This window comes from Coregonus lavaretus (genome assembly GCF_964263955.1).
Source record: "Coregonus lavaretus genome assembly, chromosome: 5".
NCBI lineage: Eukaryota > Metazoa > Chordata > Actinopteri > Salmoniformes > Salmonidae > Coregonus > Coregonus lavaretus.
Genome location: NC_139992.1, coordinates 54,126,507 through 54,140,305, shown reverse-complemented (window position 1 = coordinate 54,140,305; position 13,799 = coordinate 54,126,507).

The window sequence follows — 13,799 nt, the reverse complement described above, 5'->3', positions numbered from 1 at the left end:
CCAAAAAGCATGTGGGAGACTCCCCAAACATATGGAAGAAGGTACTCTGGTCAGATAAGACTAAAATTGAGCTTTTTGTCCGTCAAGGAAAACGCTATTTCTGGCGCAAACCCAACACCTCTCATCACCCCGAGAATACCATCCCCAGCATCATGCTGTGTGGATGTTTTTCATCGGCAGGGACTGGGAAACTAGTCAGAATTGAAGGAATGATTGATGAGGGGGGTTATAGTTATGCACGCTCAAGTTTTCAGTTTTTCAGTTGTCTTATTTCTTGTTTGTTTCACAATAAAAAATAGTTTGCATCTTCAAAGTGGTAGGAATGTTGTGTAAATCAAATTATACAAACCCCCAAAAAATCCATTTTAATTCCAGGTTGAAAGGCGGTGTGAATACTTTCACAAGCCACTGTATGTCACGCCCTGACTCTGGGGACTCGTATTTGTTGAGTCAGGGTGTGTATTTTCTGTGTAGTATGTTCTATGTTACATTTTCTATGTTTAGATCTAGATCGTGTAGATCTATGTTGGCCGGTGTGGTTCCCAATCAGAGGCAGCTGTAGCTCGTTGTCTCTGATTGGGGACCATACTTAGGTAGCCTATTGGCACTAGTGGGTTGTGGTATCTTGTTCCGTGATAGGTATGTTTGTTTTGTGTACCTTGGACTTCACGTTTCGTTTGTTGTTTTGTCATTGTGTTTATTCGGAAAAATAAACATGTACGCATATCACGCTGCGCCTTGGTCCGTCCCGTCTGTAAACGAACGTGACACTGTAGTAAACATAAATAAAAACCCTTGACTGAGTTGGTGTGTCCAAACTTTTGACTGGTACTGTAATTTGGGATGCTTGTAAGGCGGAATGATAATCTCATACTCTGCAAAAGTTCAAAATTAAAATTAAAGAAAAATAAATCACTATCTTAGAAAAGCCCATAAAATAATATTGATAAGGTAAAGAAGAAAACAACATTTCTGAATTCATGCAGGAATATGATATTTTACTTTTGAAGAGAGCCAACAACTACAGGTTAAACTCAATGCATTGTTTAACCTACATCATACAGGCCATATTTCTGTATTTTGAAAATTACGTATCTTGAAAACTTGATTGCTGACATGCAAAACATTTTGGGACTATATCAATAATGGACTAATGAAACAAATACAAAAAAATAGTTTTTGGGTGGAGTTTTCCTTTAAGATTCTGGGACAAAGTAGGGTCCCTATTTACTCAGATGACAACACAAAATGCAGTGCTTCCTAGTTCTATGTATCAAACAGCTATCTCAGTTATATTAAAACCGGGAAAATCTGGAGAGTCCTCTGCAGATTACAGACCCATAAATTTAATAAATTGCAACAATAAAACTCATAAGCAATAGAATGGCAAAAGTCTTACCAGACTTGATACATATTAATCAAACAGGGTTTATTAAAAATAGACACTTATAAACAAATACAAGAACCTGTTTCAGTATAATACAATACGCTAAAAAACAAGATTAACACTGAGTGTACAAAACATTAAGAACACCTTTCCATGACACAGACTGACCAGGTGAATCGAGGTGATTGCTATGATCCCTTTTGATGTCACCTATTAAATCCACTTCAATCAGTATAGATGAAGGGGAGGAGACAGGTTAAATAATATTTTTTATATTTAAGTCTTGAAACAATTGAGACATGGATTGTGTATGTGTGCCATTCAGAGTGCCTTTGAATGGGGTAAGGTAGTAGGTGCCAGTGTATTTGAGTGTACCGGTTTGAGTGTATAAAAAACTGTAACAGTTTCCCGTGTGTATCAAGAATGGACCACCACCCAAAGGACATCCAGCCAACTTGACACAACTGTGGGAAGCATCGGAATCAACATGTGGAACGCTTGACACCTTGTAGAGTCCATGCCCCGACGATTTTAGGCTTTTCTGAGGGCAAAATGTGGGCGCAACTCAATAGTAGGAAGGTGTTCTTAATGTTTTGTACACTCAGTGTAGACTTTTTGATGCCGAAAAGGCTTTCAAACATCTTGAATGGCCCTTTCTATTACAGTTGAAATAATACATTTAATAAGAATTATTATATAAATGTCCTAAAGCAGAAATATACACAAATAATACATTATCTGATGCTTTATTTGCTTTAGAAAGGGGCACAAGACAGGGATGCCCTCTCTCCCCCCTCCTGTTTGCACTTGCAATTGAACCGCTTGCAGAAATAATTAGACAGGATCCAAACGTAGCAGGTATCAGTATTGGTATAAACTAAACTTATTTGCCGACGATCTCCTGAGAAATATTGAAAACGCAATGCCCCCGTTCTTAAAAATATTACATCTCAGAATATAAAATAAATGTGAAAAAACCCCTGAAATAATGGCAATATGAAAAATAAAAATAATAACTCATGATTTACAGCAATCCTTTAAGTGGACCACAAAAAATATTCAATACTTAGGATACTTTATGTGACAACAAATATATAAAGATAACTTTATCCCATTGTTCCAGTTAATTAGATCTGCTTTCATGTTGTTGAGTAATCTTCCTATAAATCTTACAGGTAGAATAAACCTTTTTAGAATTAAAGTTTTTTAAATATTTATTTTCGGTAATACCAACTACTCCACCGCAAAACATTCTTTAAAAAAGTATACTCGTTCAAAACAGAATTTATATGGGAAAATAAAGCTCATAGAATAAAAAGGAACGTTTTAGCTCTTCCTAAATCTGAGGGTGGTTTTAACCTTCCGGTCTTGGAATTGTATCAACTCACTTCCCAAGGCTTTTATTTGAGACATATTGTTAAATGCACTATGCTCGTCTAACATCTCATTCCAAAATCATGGGCATTAATATGGAGTTGGTCCCCCCTTTGCTGCTATAACAACCTCCACTCTTCTGGGAAGGCTTTCCACTAGATGTTGGAACATTGCTGTGGGGACTTGGTGAGCATTAGTGAGGTCGGGCATTGATGTTGGGCGATTAGGCCTGGCTTGCAATTCATCCCAAAGGTGTTCGATGAGGTTGAGGTCAAGGCTCTGTGCAGGCCAGTCAATTTCTTCCACACCGATCTTGACAAACCATTTCTGTATGGACCTCGCTTTGTGCATGGGTGTATTGTATGAAAAATGTACAGTATGCACTCACTAACTGTAAGTCGCTCTGGAGAAGAGCGTCTGCTAAATGACTAAAATGTAAAATGTAATTGTCATGCTGAAACAGGAAAGGGCCTTCCCCAAACTGTTGCCACAAAGTTGGAAGCACAGAATCGTCTAGAATGTCATTGTATGCTGTAGCGTAAAATGTTTCCTTCACTGGAACTAAGGGGCCTAGCCCGAACCATGAAAAACAGCCCCATACCATTATTCCTCCATCAAACTTTACAGTTGGCACTATTGGGGCAGGTAGCGTTCTCCTGGCATCCGCCAAACCCAGATTCGTCCGTTGGACTGCCAGATGGTGAAGCGTGATTCATCACTCCAGAGATCGCGTTTCCACTGCTCCAGAGTCCATTGATGGCGAGCTTTACACCACTCCAGCTGACACTTGGCATTGTGCATGATGATCTTAGGCTTTTGTGCGGCTGCTCGGCCATGGAAACCCATTTCATTAAGCTCCCGAAGAACAGTTATTGTGCTGACGTTGCTTCCAGAAGCAGTTTGGAACTCGGTAGTGAGTGTTGCAACCGAGGACATGCGATTTTTAAGCGCTTCAGCACTCGGTGGTCCCGTTCTGCGAGCTTGTGTGCCCTACCACTTCACGGCTGAGCCGTTGTTGCTCCTAGACGTTTCCACTTCACAATATCCGCACTTACAGTTGACCGGGGCAGCTCTAGCAGGGCAGAAATTTGACGAACTGACGGTGCCACGTTGAAAGTCACTGAGCTCTTCAGTAAGGACATTCTACTGCCAATATTTGTCTATGAAGATTGCATGGCTGTGTGCTCTATTTTATATACCTGACAGCAACGGGTGTGGTTGAAATAGCCGAATCCACTCATTTGAAGGGGTGTCCACATACTTTTGTATATATTGTGTACATACCCACACATGTCCACCGCGCGACACACACACACACACATCATTTGCCCTCTCCTCTCCTATCAAAGCATCCAACATCTAGAACCCCTCACTAGTTAAACCACACTGCAACACTTTCGGGTAAGATTTCCGCTAATTGGCTAGTGTACTCCTATTAATACTGCTGGCTGTGCAGGGTCGTATTACCCCTTAACAAGGGGCCTCGTTAGTCAGAGAATTAACCCATTAAAAGACACGGGATCATCATTTGTCTCTACAACAGGGCTTCACAGTTGACGGCGTGTGTATGGGGGTTGTGTGTATGGGGGTTGTGTGCACTGTCGATAACGAGCGTTTGGGGGGGGGCAGCGAGAGAGAGAGAGCACCGTGAATTGGCAGCCCATGGGACGTCTACCTACTCACACGTTTCAGTCTCTCGATGATGGAGTGATCTCCCTGGCACATGGTCCTGTAGGGAGGAGAAGAAAAAAGACATCAGCCCTCTTTTTCACTCAATCATCTCCTTTGATTTCTATTTTCTTTTCCCTTTTCTCTCCTCTTTGGCCATCCCCTCTTCTTTGTACACTTAGCTCAGAACTGGCTCATCAAAGCTTTCTTTTCAAATTTCTGCCCTGCGTGTGGGATGTGATATTTTTTTGTGCCTCTTAATTGCCTTTTAAGAGTGAGATGAGGGACCAGTTGTTTTTAGCCTGGCCATTGTAATTTGCTTGTCTCTTGGCAAAGGCGCGTGTCCATTGCTTATTTAGAGCTTAATTGAGGCAATTTGGCAATTAGGGAAGGAGTGTGTGAGAGTGTGTGAGAGCAGAGATTACCTGTAATTAAAGTACATGATGGCTTGGCCCCCTCCTGAGGAAATGTTGCCTTCGAAGCCGGGTAACAGAGGCATCACTACGTACACCGGGAACCATACCCATGTATGGACACACACGTGTGGACACACAGACACACACACACACATTGTGCACCCACATGTGAACACGCATCATGAACACACATCATAAACACACATATGCAAACACACACATGCATGAACACATGTAACGTACAATACACACGTGCGCACACACACACAGACACACATCTGTACGCTCGTAGATCCTCTCTGTCAATGCATCTCCAATGCTGTTGTGAATGGTTCTGTCTGCACTGCTGGTAAAAAATGTATTCTGGAAGAGATGCACAGATTATGTACCAAATGAGATTGACTGATGAAGGGCTGAAACATTACTTATTGTATCAGAGGCAGTCAATGTGGGGTGGATGAGGGTAAACTCATCCACTAACTGTGCTCTTAATGTTCTATAATCCTACTAAGCTATGTCTAAGAAGCTCATACCAAGGATCATTTTGATATTTGATTTAGAATTTTAAGACCCTTGGAAGTATAAAAACATAGTTGCCTCCATCATTCTTAACTGGAAGAAGTTTGGAACCACCAAGACTCTTCCTCGAGCTGGCCGCCCGGCCAAACAGAGCAATCGGGGGAGAAGGGCCTTGGTCAGGGAGGTGACCAAGAACCCAATGGTCACTCTGACAGAGCTCCAAAGTTCCTCTGTGGAGATGGGAGTATCTACCAGAAGGACAACCATCTCTGCAGGACTCCACCAATCAGGCCTTTACGGTAGAGTGGCCAAACGGAAGCCACTCCTCAGTAAAAGGCACATGACAGCCCGCTTGGAGTTTGCCAAAAAGCACCTAAAGGACTCTCAGACCATGGTAAACAAGATTCTCTGGTCTGAGGAAACCAAGATTGAACTCTTTGGCCTGAATGTCAAGCGAAAGATGAATGGAGCAAAGTACAGAGAGATCCTTGATAAAAACCTGCTCCAGAGCGCTCAGGACCTCAGACTGTGGCAAAGGTTCACCTTCCAACAGGACAATGACCCTAAGCACACAGCCAAGACAATGCAGGAGTGGCTTTGGGACAAGCCTCTGAATGTCCTTGAGTGGCCCAGCCAGAGCCCGGCCTTGAACCCGAACGAACATCTCTGGAGAGACCTGGAAATAGCTGTGCAGCGACGCTCCCCATCCAACCTGACAGAACTTGAGAGGATCTGCAGAGAAGAATGGGAGAAACTCCACAAATACAGGTGTGCCAAGCTTGTAGTATCATACCCAAGAAGACTTTAGGCTGTAATCACTGCCAAAGGTGATTCGACAAAGTACTGAGTAAAGGGTCTGAATACTTATGTAAATGTGTTATTTCAGTTTTTAAAAAACCTGTTTTTGCTTTGTCATTATGGGGTATTGTGTGTAGATTGATGAGGATTTTTGTATTTTTATATTAATTTTAGAATAAGGCTGTAACGTAACAAAATGTGGAAAAAGTAAAGGAGTCTGAATACTTTCAAAATGCACTGTATATACTTCCATACATTTTTTCAACTGGTACTGGGGGACCTACAGACGAGTCTTGTGAGGCCTGTGGGAGTTCTAGAGCAAAACAACTGACATGTATGTGTTCGTGAGAGTCTCACCTTTACACAGAGGCTGTGTAGCCCAAACTGTTCGGACACTACAGTCAGAAGTTGGCAGATCGGATGTACCGACTTCAGACGAGTCCCAAGATGCTTGTGGGGGTCGTAGAGCAAAACAGAGAACACCATCGTGTTCGTGAGTGTTTCATCTTTCCATATAGGGGTCAAAATAGGACAAACCGTTCGGACGCTACAGACTATTTTGTGAGAAGACCGATTTTCGGGATGTCTCATGGTCTGACAAACACCGCTCTAGCTCTGTCACCTTTCACCGCAGATGCGGAAGTGTTACATAGGTGGATGCGGTGGATTGAGACTCATCCAATGCAAAACATCGACCTTACGGGATTATTAAAAGTGACAATGCTTGAATTTAATTTATTACCTCACCAACATTTCACTTCATTTATCAGAAGCTATATTCTCATGTTCTGTCATTTTCAAAACATTGATTTAATATTGTTATTTTTTTCTTTCTGCAAATTTGTGTCCTGATAAATAATGTGGTGGTGGTGCAAATTAGCCGTCTGTATCTCGTGTCAACATTCACCACAGGACCGAGGCTAATCCCGGGCCTGTGTTTTTAAACAGATGGTTACTAGTACAATAAAAAGTAGCAAATTATTTTAGCAGCGGGCGTCTCAGGCAATTAACAACTGGCATAATGTGTTGATTAAAAATCCATTCATCCTCAATGAAGAGAGAAACTGTCTCGTTCTCCACTTAGACTGTTGTTGGCACACATCCGAGAACCAGCTACTCAAACTATAGTGACCTCGACACAGAGAAAGCCACTGTGGTAGAGTTACCAAAGACTGATTTCAGATACTGTGTTTATTCGGTCTTTGTTTATCGAGGTCAGTCAAGTGTAGGTCTAGTTTGTTCTATGGAGAGACAAAGGAAAAGGATAAAGGGGTTAACACATTAAACAAACTGGGTTTTGGGTTGATTAGGGTCTGTGTGTTTTTTGAAGCACAGGTTGAATCCACCTTTTTCTAACTAAAATTCAACGACAGGCCACAATGCGTAACATGTTTAATGTTGAATTCACGTTAGTCGATAAAACTGGATGTTTGAGTGGATATCTGGTTAGAAGTTGTGTCAGATCGTTCTACTGTTCTATTGAGCACTGTAATTTGGATTAATTGCAAGTTATCTACCATTTACAAACTGTAACAGTTATAAGAGGTGTATCTTTCAGTTGGATGGTTATTGTGCATTGATTATGTTTTGGCAACAACTAATTTGTAGTTACAGACACAAACCGACAGACACAAACAGGGGATTATACTGTTGTGAGAATACTAGAAGTCTTTATAGTAACTGATACTGGGGCCCTGTGTGTAAGTGTTACAGGTCCCAGTTTTGAGACTGGTGCATCAGATAATAGTTCCTGTAACACAGGATAAATGATGAAACAGGAGAATGTGGCTTCTCTTTCTAAGGTTCTCTCAATTATTTTAAACATTCTCTCAAGGGCAAACTGTCTTTCTTTGTATTTTCATTGTATTTACATTTACCATTTTAGTCATTTAGCAGACGCTCTTATCCAGAGCGACTTACAGTTAGTGAGTGCATACATTTTTATACTGGCTTTTTTATACTTATAACTCATTAGAAGTTACTTTATACCCTTGCTCAAAATACATAAACCCAGTGTAAGAAGAGCTAATAGAAAGACAAGACTATTTCAAATAACATTAATGCTAATTATTGGAAAATGACTGAACAAGCTAGCATAGCGCTTACCGAAGCCAGCAACCAACTGACCAGAGCTATCAAACAGCTAACCAGAGCCAGCCAAAAGCTAACAGGAGCTAGCTAATAGCTAACCGGAGCTAGCTCTAAGCTAGTGGCTTTTCTAACATTTACGGTACAACAATTACAAAGTGCTTGAACATCACAGTTACAACATACAATTCTCTAAACCCTTAGGATATTGTCAGGAGTGTCTTTTTCAAAAATAATTATGTTTCTTCTAGAAGTTATACAATTACTATGTTGTTCAAAACCATTACATTCACTTCAACAGGCAAGTTACAAAACTATATTGTGGTATTCAGTGTATTTTTGTACTTTACTGACCTGAAACAGGAAATGTGGCTTCTCTTTCAAAGGTTCTCTCAATTATGAGAACACACAGGTGCAGTAACGCATATAGTCCCAGTGTGAAGCGAACACGTCTCACTGCCCCCTACTGGCCAACAGTAGTATAAGTGCATTGCAATGGCCAAACATTTACATTACATTTTACATTTTAGTCATTTAACAGACGCTCTTATCCAGAGTGACTTATAGTTAGAGAGTGCATCCTTTTTTTTTTTCATACTGTGGAGGACTGACATTTCAGTAAAAGCATTCTTCCCCAATACAAAGAAACAATACATAAACACAAATGTGACCATACATTTTGTGTGCGTCACCTAAGCTTATACACACAGTTACTGTATATCTGATACGGCTTCATATTCATATCTCTGATTACATTATTTTCACTTTGAAATTGTGCTTTCTTTGTGAGACCAATGAATGGAGAAAATGACTTCGGGCCTTGTTCCCTGATCAGCAGTAGTCAATTGCCACCCCAATTGACTACCCGGGGCAACCCAATGCAATTTCACTTTGTCTTTGAGCCAGAAATTTCTCATTTTCAAACACGTAATCAGGGCCATTCATCTGGCTGTGGTCACCGTTTTCTCTTTTTTCTCTCTCTTTCTCCCGTCCACACCTGGCTTCTCCCTTTCTTTAATTACTCGGGGAAAAAACGCTACTCCTCTGATCCCCAGCCAATATAACTGCCGTTATTCTAAAGGAAACCATACAGGCTCAAACCAATTCAATTACCCGACAATCAAAGTAGAAAGGGCCTCTAATTGCCCTGAAATGGGAGCGAGGAAAAAATGGTGGTGGCGGTTGTGTGGGTGAGCGAGAGCAGGGCACAAAGACTAACTGCAGGGGGTGCTAAACTCAAACTAATAAATATATCCCTCTATTGGAGAATAACTGGAGAAGGACTGGAGAACTCGGAGCCGTATGAATAAAATCGCCAACCTTATAGGTCACTCAGATAGCGTATGTTTGTCCCTGACTGCAGCACTTAAGCTATATTTAGTTCATAATTTCATGTTTCTCGACTATGCTTTATGCGAAATTACCGTGCTATTATTTCAAAACTGAAATGGTGTGTATGTATGAATGCAGAGTGTGAAAAGGATAATTGATGTGGCATTTGAAAAGGTAATGTATTATGCATTACCTTAAGCTTTTGGAAAGTTGTAAACAACAAAATAAATGATAGTTGCCTGTAAATGAAATAAGAAATGTGATGTGAACTATCATAAGGTATTGAGAAGAAGAAAAATATATTATATGTAACTAGAAACAAACAGTATGTAAAGGAACAATGTTATTTTCTCTTACCTTTGTAAAACTCCATCTCTGAATGAAATGCCTAGCGACATCTCGGGTGGCTCTGCCCTGCACTGCCACCCCAACACAATTCGGGGCATTTTATACCTGTCGATAAAGTCTTCAACACAAGCAAACAAACAAACAAGAACAAATCAACAACAGGTCACCAATAACTTTACAAAGTCTACCACAAATAGGCCTACATGCACACACATACACAATAGAGTCTGGTTGCATTGTGATTACCACTCCTTCCCCCACTACCCACCCAAAGTCAATAAGCATCCAAACATGGCCCCTCATACTATTGAAGGGGGGGGGGGGGGGGGGGATCAAAGATTGGCTTTAATCTCAGTCATTCCTCGCCTGCCCACGTTTCCCCTTGCCTTCGTCTGGAAATGGCAGAATATTTTAATGTATGTATCTGTCAGCAGTCCCCTCCCCCTGCTGTGTCATACCTAGTCATTACTGTGTGAGCCCTAGACCCACAGCTTTATAAAAGCACAGATGCAGAAATGTACTGATGCCAGGGATGGGAGAACGGAGATGTAGGCTTTGTCTTAAATGACACCCTATTCCCTATTCAGTGCACTACTTTTAACCAGGGCCTATAGTCCTCTGGTCAAAAGTAGTGAGCTGTATAGGGTAAAGGGTGCCATTTGGGATGCACACATCGAGAGGGGTGGAGAGAGAACAGACAGTAACCCCCACTGGCTGCAGAATGGCATAGTTTGGGAGAACTCAGGTGTAAACTGACAAGTTCTATTTTTGTTTGTGATTATTATTTATTTTTTGTCGTTTGATGATTTGAGATTGATCGTATGAAAGAGAATCTAGTTGTCGTATAGTAGATTTTTAAATGTGACCTTTTGCTGCAATCGTAAAAATATGTGCATGCACGCACACACACACACACACACACACACACACACACACACACACACACACACACACACACATACACACACAAACTTGGTGTCCTTCATGGTTTGTGGGATGTTCCAGGTTAGTCTTTGCTTGACTAGGCACAGCACTATGCAGCAGGTGTGGATGAGGTTCCAAAACAACATTTTGATATTTGGAATGTCAAAGTGGCTATATCAGAATACAGCCCAGGACTGAAATGGAAGAATGTCGAACAGCCCAGGACTGCACAAATACTGGACACCAGCATTCAGGTAAATAAGAAAATAATCGGATTCTTATTACTGTTGAAGTCACTCAGTCTAAGTACTACAAGTGTACTTCCTATAAAATGACCCCTTTCCCATTTTCTCCTAAATTGAAGCAGAGTATAGGTAATACTGTAATACTGTCAAAAGGATTGTTGAGCTTGACCCAGTCTTTGAGGATGAATTTACAGTAGTGGTTGCCATGCCAGAACCTTGCCTCTCCACACAACTCATTGTTACTGATGTGACTCCTTAGGAAGCATGTCTCTGAAACACCACACACAAACACACACACACACACACACACACACACACACAGGGTCAGTTTCACAGAGCTAAAGGATTGATGTACTACAAGTTAAGTAGTTAGTAGTACAGGAGTAGTTTATGTGTAGAGATGAGGACTCACCATAAGGGGAGGGCAGGGTATTAGAGTAGTAGTATAACTTTTTGAGGATCTGAGGACCCATGCCAAATCTTTTCAGTCTCCTGCGGGGGAATAGGCTTTGTCATGCCCTCTTCAAGACTGTCTTGATGTGTTTGGACCATGATAGTTTGTTGGTGATGTGGACACCAAGGAACTTGAAGCTCTCAACCTGTTCCACTAAAGCCCCGTCGATGAGAATGGGGGCGTGCTCAGTCCTCTTTTTTTTTCCTGTAGTCCACAATCATCTCCTTTGTCTTGGTCACATTGAGGGAGAGGTTGTTATCCTGGCACCACACGGCCAGGTCTCTGACCTCCTCCCTATAGGCTGTCTCATCGTTGTCGGTGATCAGGCCTACCACTGTTGTGTCGTCGGCAAACTTAATGATGGTGTTGGAGTCGTGCCTGGCCATACAGGAGGGGACTGAGCACGCACCCCTGAGGGGCACCCGTGTTGAGGATCAGCGTGGCAGATGTGTTGTTACCTACCCTTACCACCTGGGGGCGGCCCGTCAGGAAGTCCAGGATCCAGTTGCAGAGGGAGGTGTTTAGTCCCAGGATCCTTAGCTTAGTGATGAGCTTTGAGGGCACTATGGTGTTGAACGCTGAGCTGTAGTCAATGAATAGCATCCCTCACGTAGGTGTTCCTCTTGTCCAGGTGGGAAAGGGCAGTGTAGAGTGCAATAGAGATTGCATCATCTGTGGATCTGTTGGGGCGGTATGCAAATTGGAGTGGGTCTAGGGTTTCTGTGATAATGGTGTTGATGTGAGCCATGACCAGCCTTTCAAAGCACTTCATGGCTACAGACGTCAGTGCTACTGGTCAGTAGTCATTTAGGCAGGTTATCTTAGTGTCCTTGGGCACATGGACTATGGTGGTCTGCTTGAAACATGTTGGTATTACAGACTCAGTCAGGGACATGTTGAAAATGTCGGTGAAGACACTTGCCAGTTGGTCAGCACATGCTCGGAGTACACGTCCTGGTAATCCATCTGGCCCTGCGGCCTTGTGAATGTTGACCTGCTTAAAAGTCTTACTCACATCGGCTACGGAGCGCGTGATCACATAGTCATCCGGAACAGCTGGTGCTCTCATGCATGCTTCAGTGTTGCTTGCCTCGAAGTGAGCATATAATTGGTTTAGCTCGTCTGGTAGGCTTGTGTCACTGGGTAGCTCGCGGCTGTGCTTCCCTTTGTAGTCTGTAATAGTTTTCAAGCCCTGCCACATCCGACGAGCATCAGAGCCGGTGTAGTACAATTCAATCTTAGTCCTGTATTGACTCTTTGCCTGTTTGATGGTTCGTCGGAGGGCATCGCGGGATTTCTTATAAGCGTCCTGGTTAGAGTCCCGCTCCTTGAAAGCGGCAGCTTTACCCTTTAGCTCAGTGTGGATGTTGCCTGTAATCCATGGCTTCTGATTGGGGTATGTACGTACGGTCACTGTGGGGACGACGTCATCGATGCACTTATTGATGAAGCCAGTGACTGATGTGGTGTAATCCTCAATGCTATCTGAAGAATCCCGGAACATGTTCCAGTCTGTGCTAGCAAAACAGTCCTGTAGCTTACCATCTGCGTCATCTGACCACTTTTTTATTAACCGAGTCACTGGTGCTTCCTGCTTTAGTTTTTGCTTATAAGCAGGAATCAGGAGGATAGAGTTATGGTCAGATTTGCCAAATGGAGGGCGAGGGAGAGCTTTGTATGCGTCTCTGTGTGTGGAGTAAAGGTGGTCTAGAGTTTTTTTTCCTCTGGTTGCACATTTAACATGCTGGTAGAAATGAGATAGAATGGATTTAAGTTTCCCTGCATTAAAGTCCCCGGCCACTAGGAGCGCTGCCTCTGGTTGAGCGTTTTCCTGTTTAGTTATGGCCTTATACAGCTCATTGAGTGCAATTTTAATGCCAGCATTGGTTTGTGGTGGTAAATAGACAGCTATGAAAAATATAGATGAAAACTCTCTTGGTAAATAGTGTGGTCTACAGCTTATCATAAGGTACTCTACCTCAGGCGAGCAAAACCTAGAGACTTCCTTAGTATTTGATTTTGTGCACCAGCTGTTGTTTACAAATATACACAGACCGCCACCCCTTGTCTTACCGGAGTCAGCCGTTCTATCCTGCCGATGTAGCGTATAGCCCGCTAGCTGTATGTTGTCCATGTCGTTGTTCAGCCACGACTCTGTGAAACATAAGATATGACAGTTTTTAATATCCCGTTGGTAGGATAAGCGTAATCGTAGGTCATCTAATTTATTTTCCAATGATTGAAGG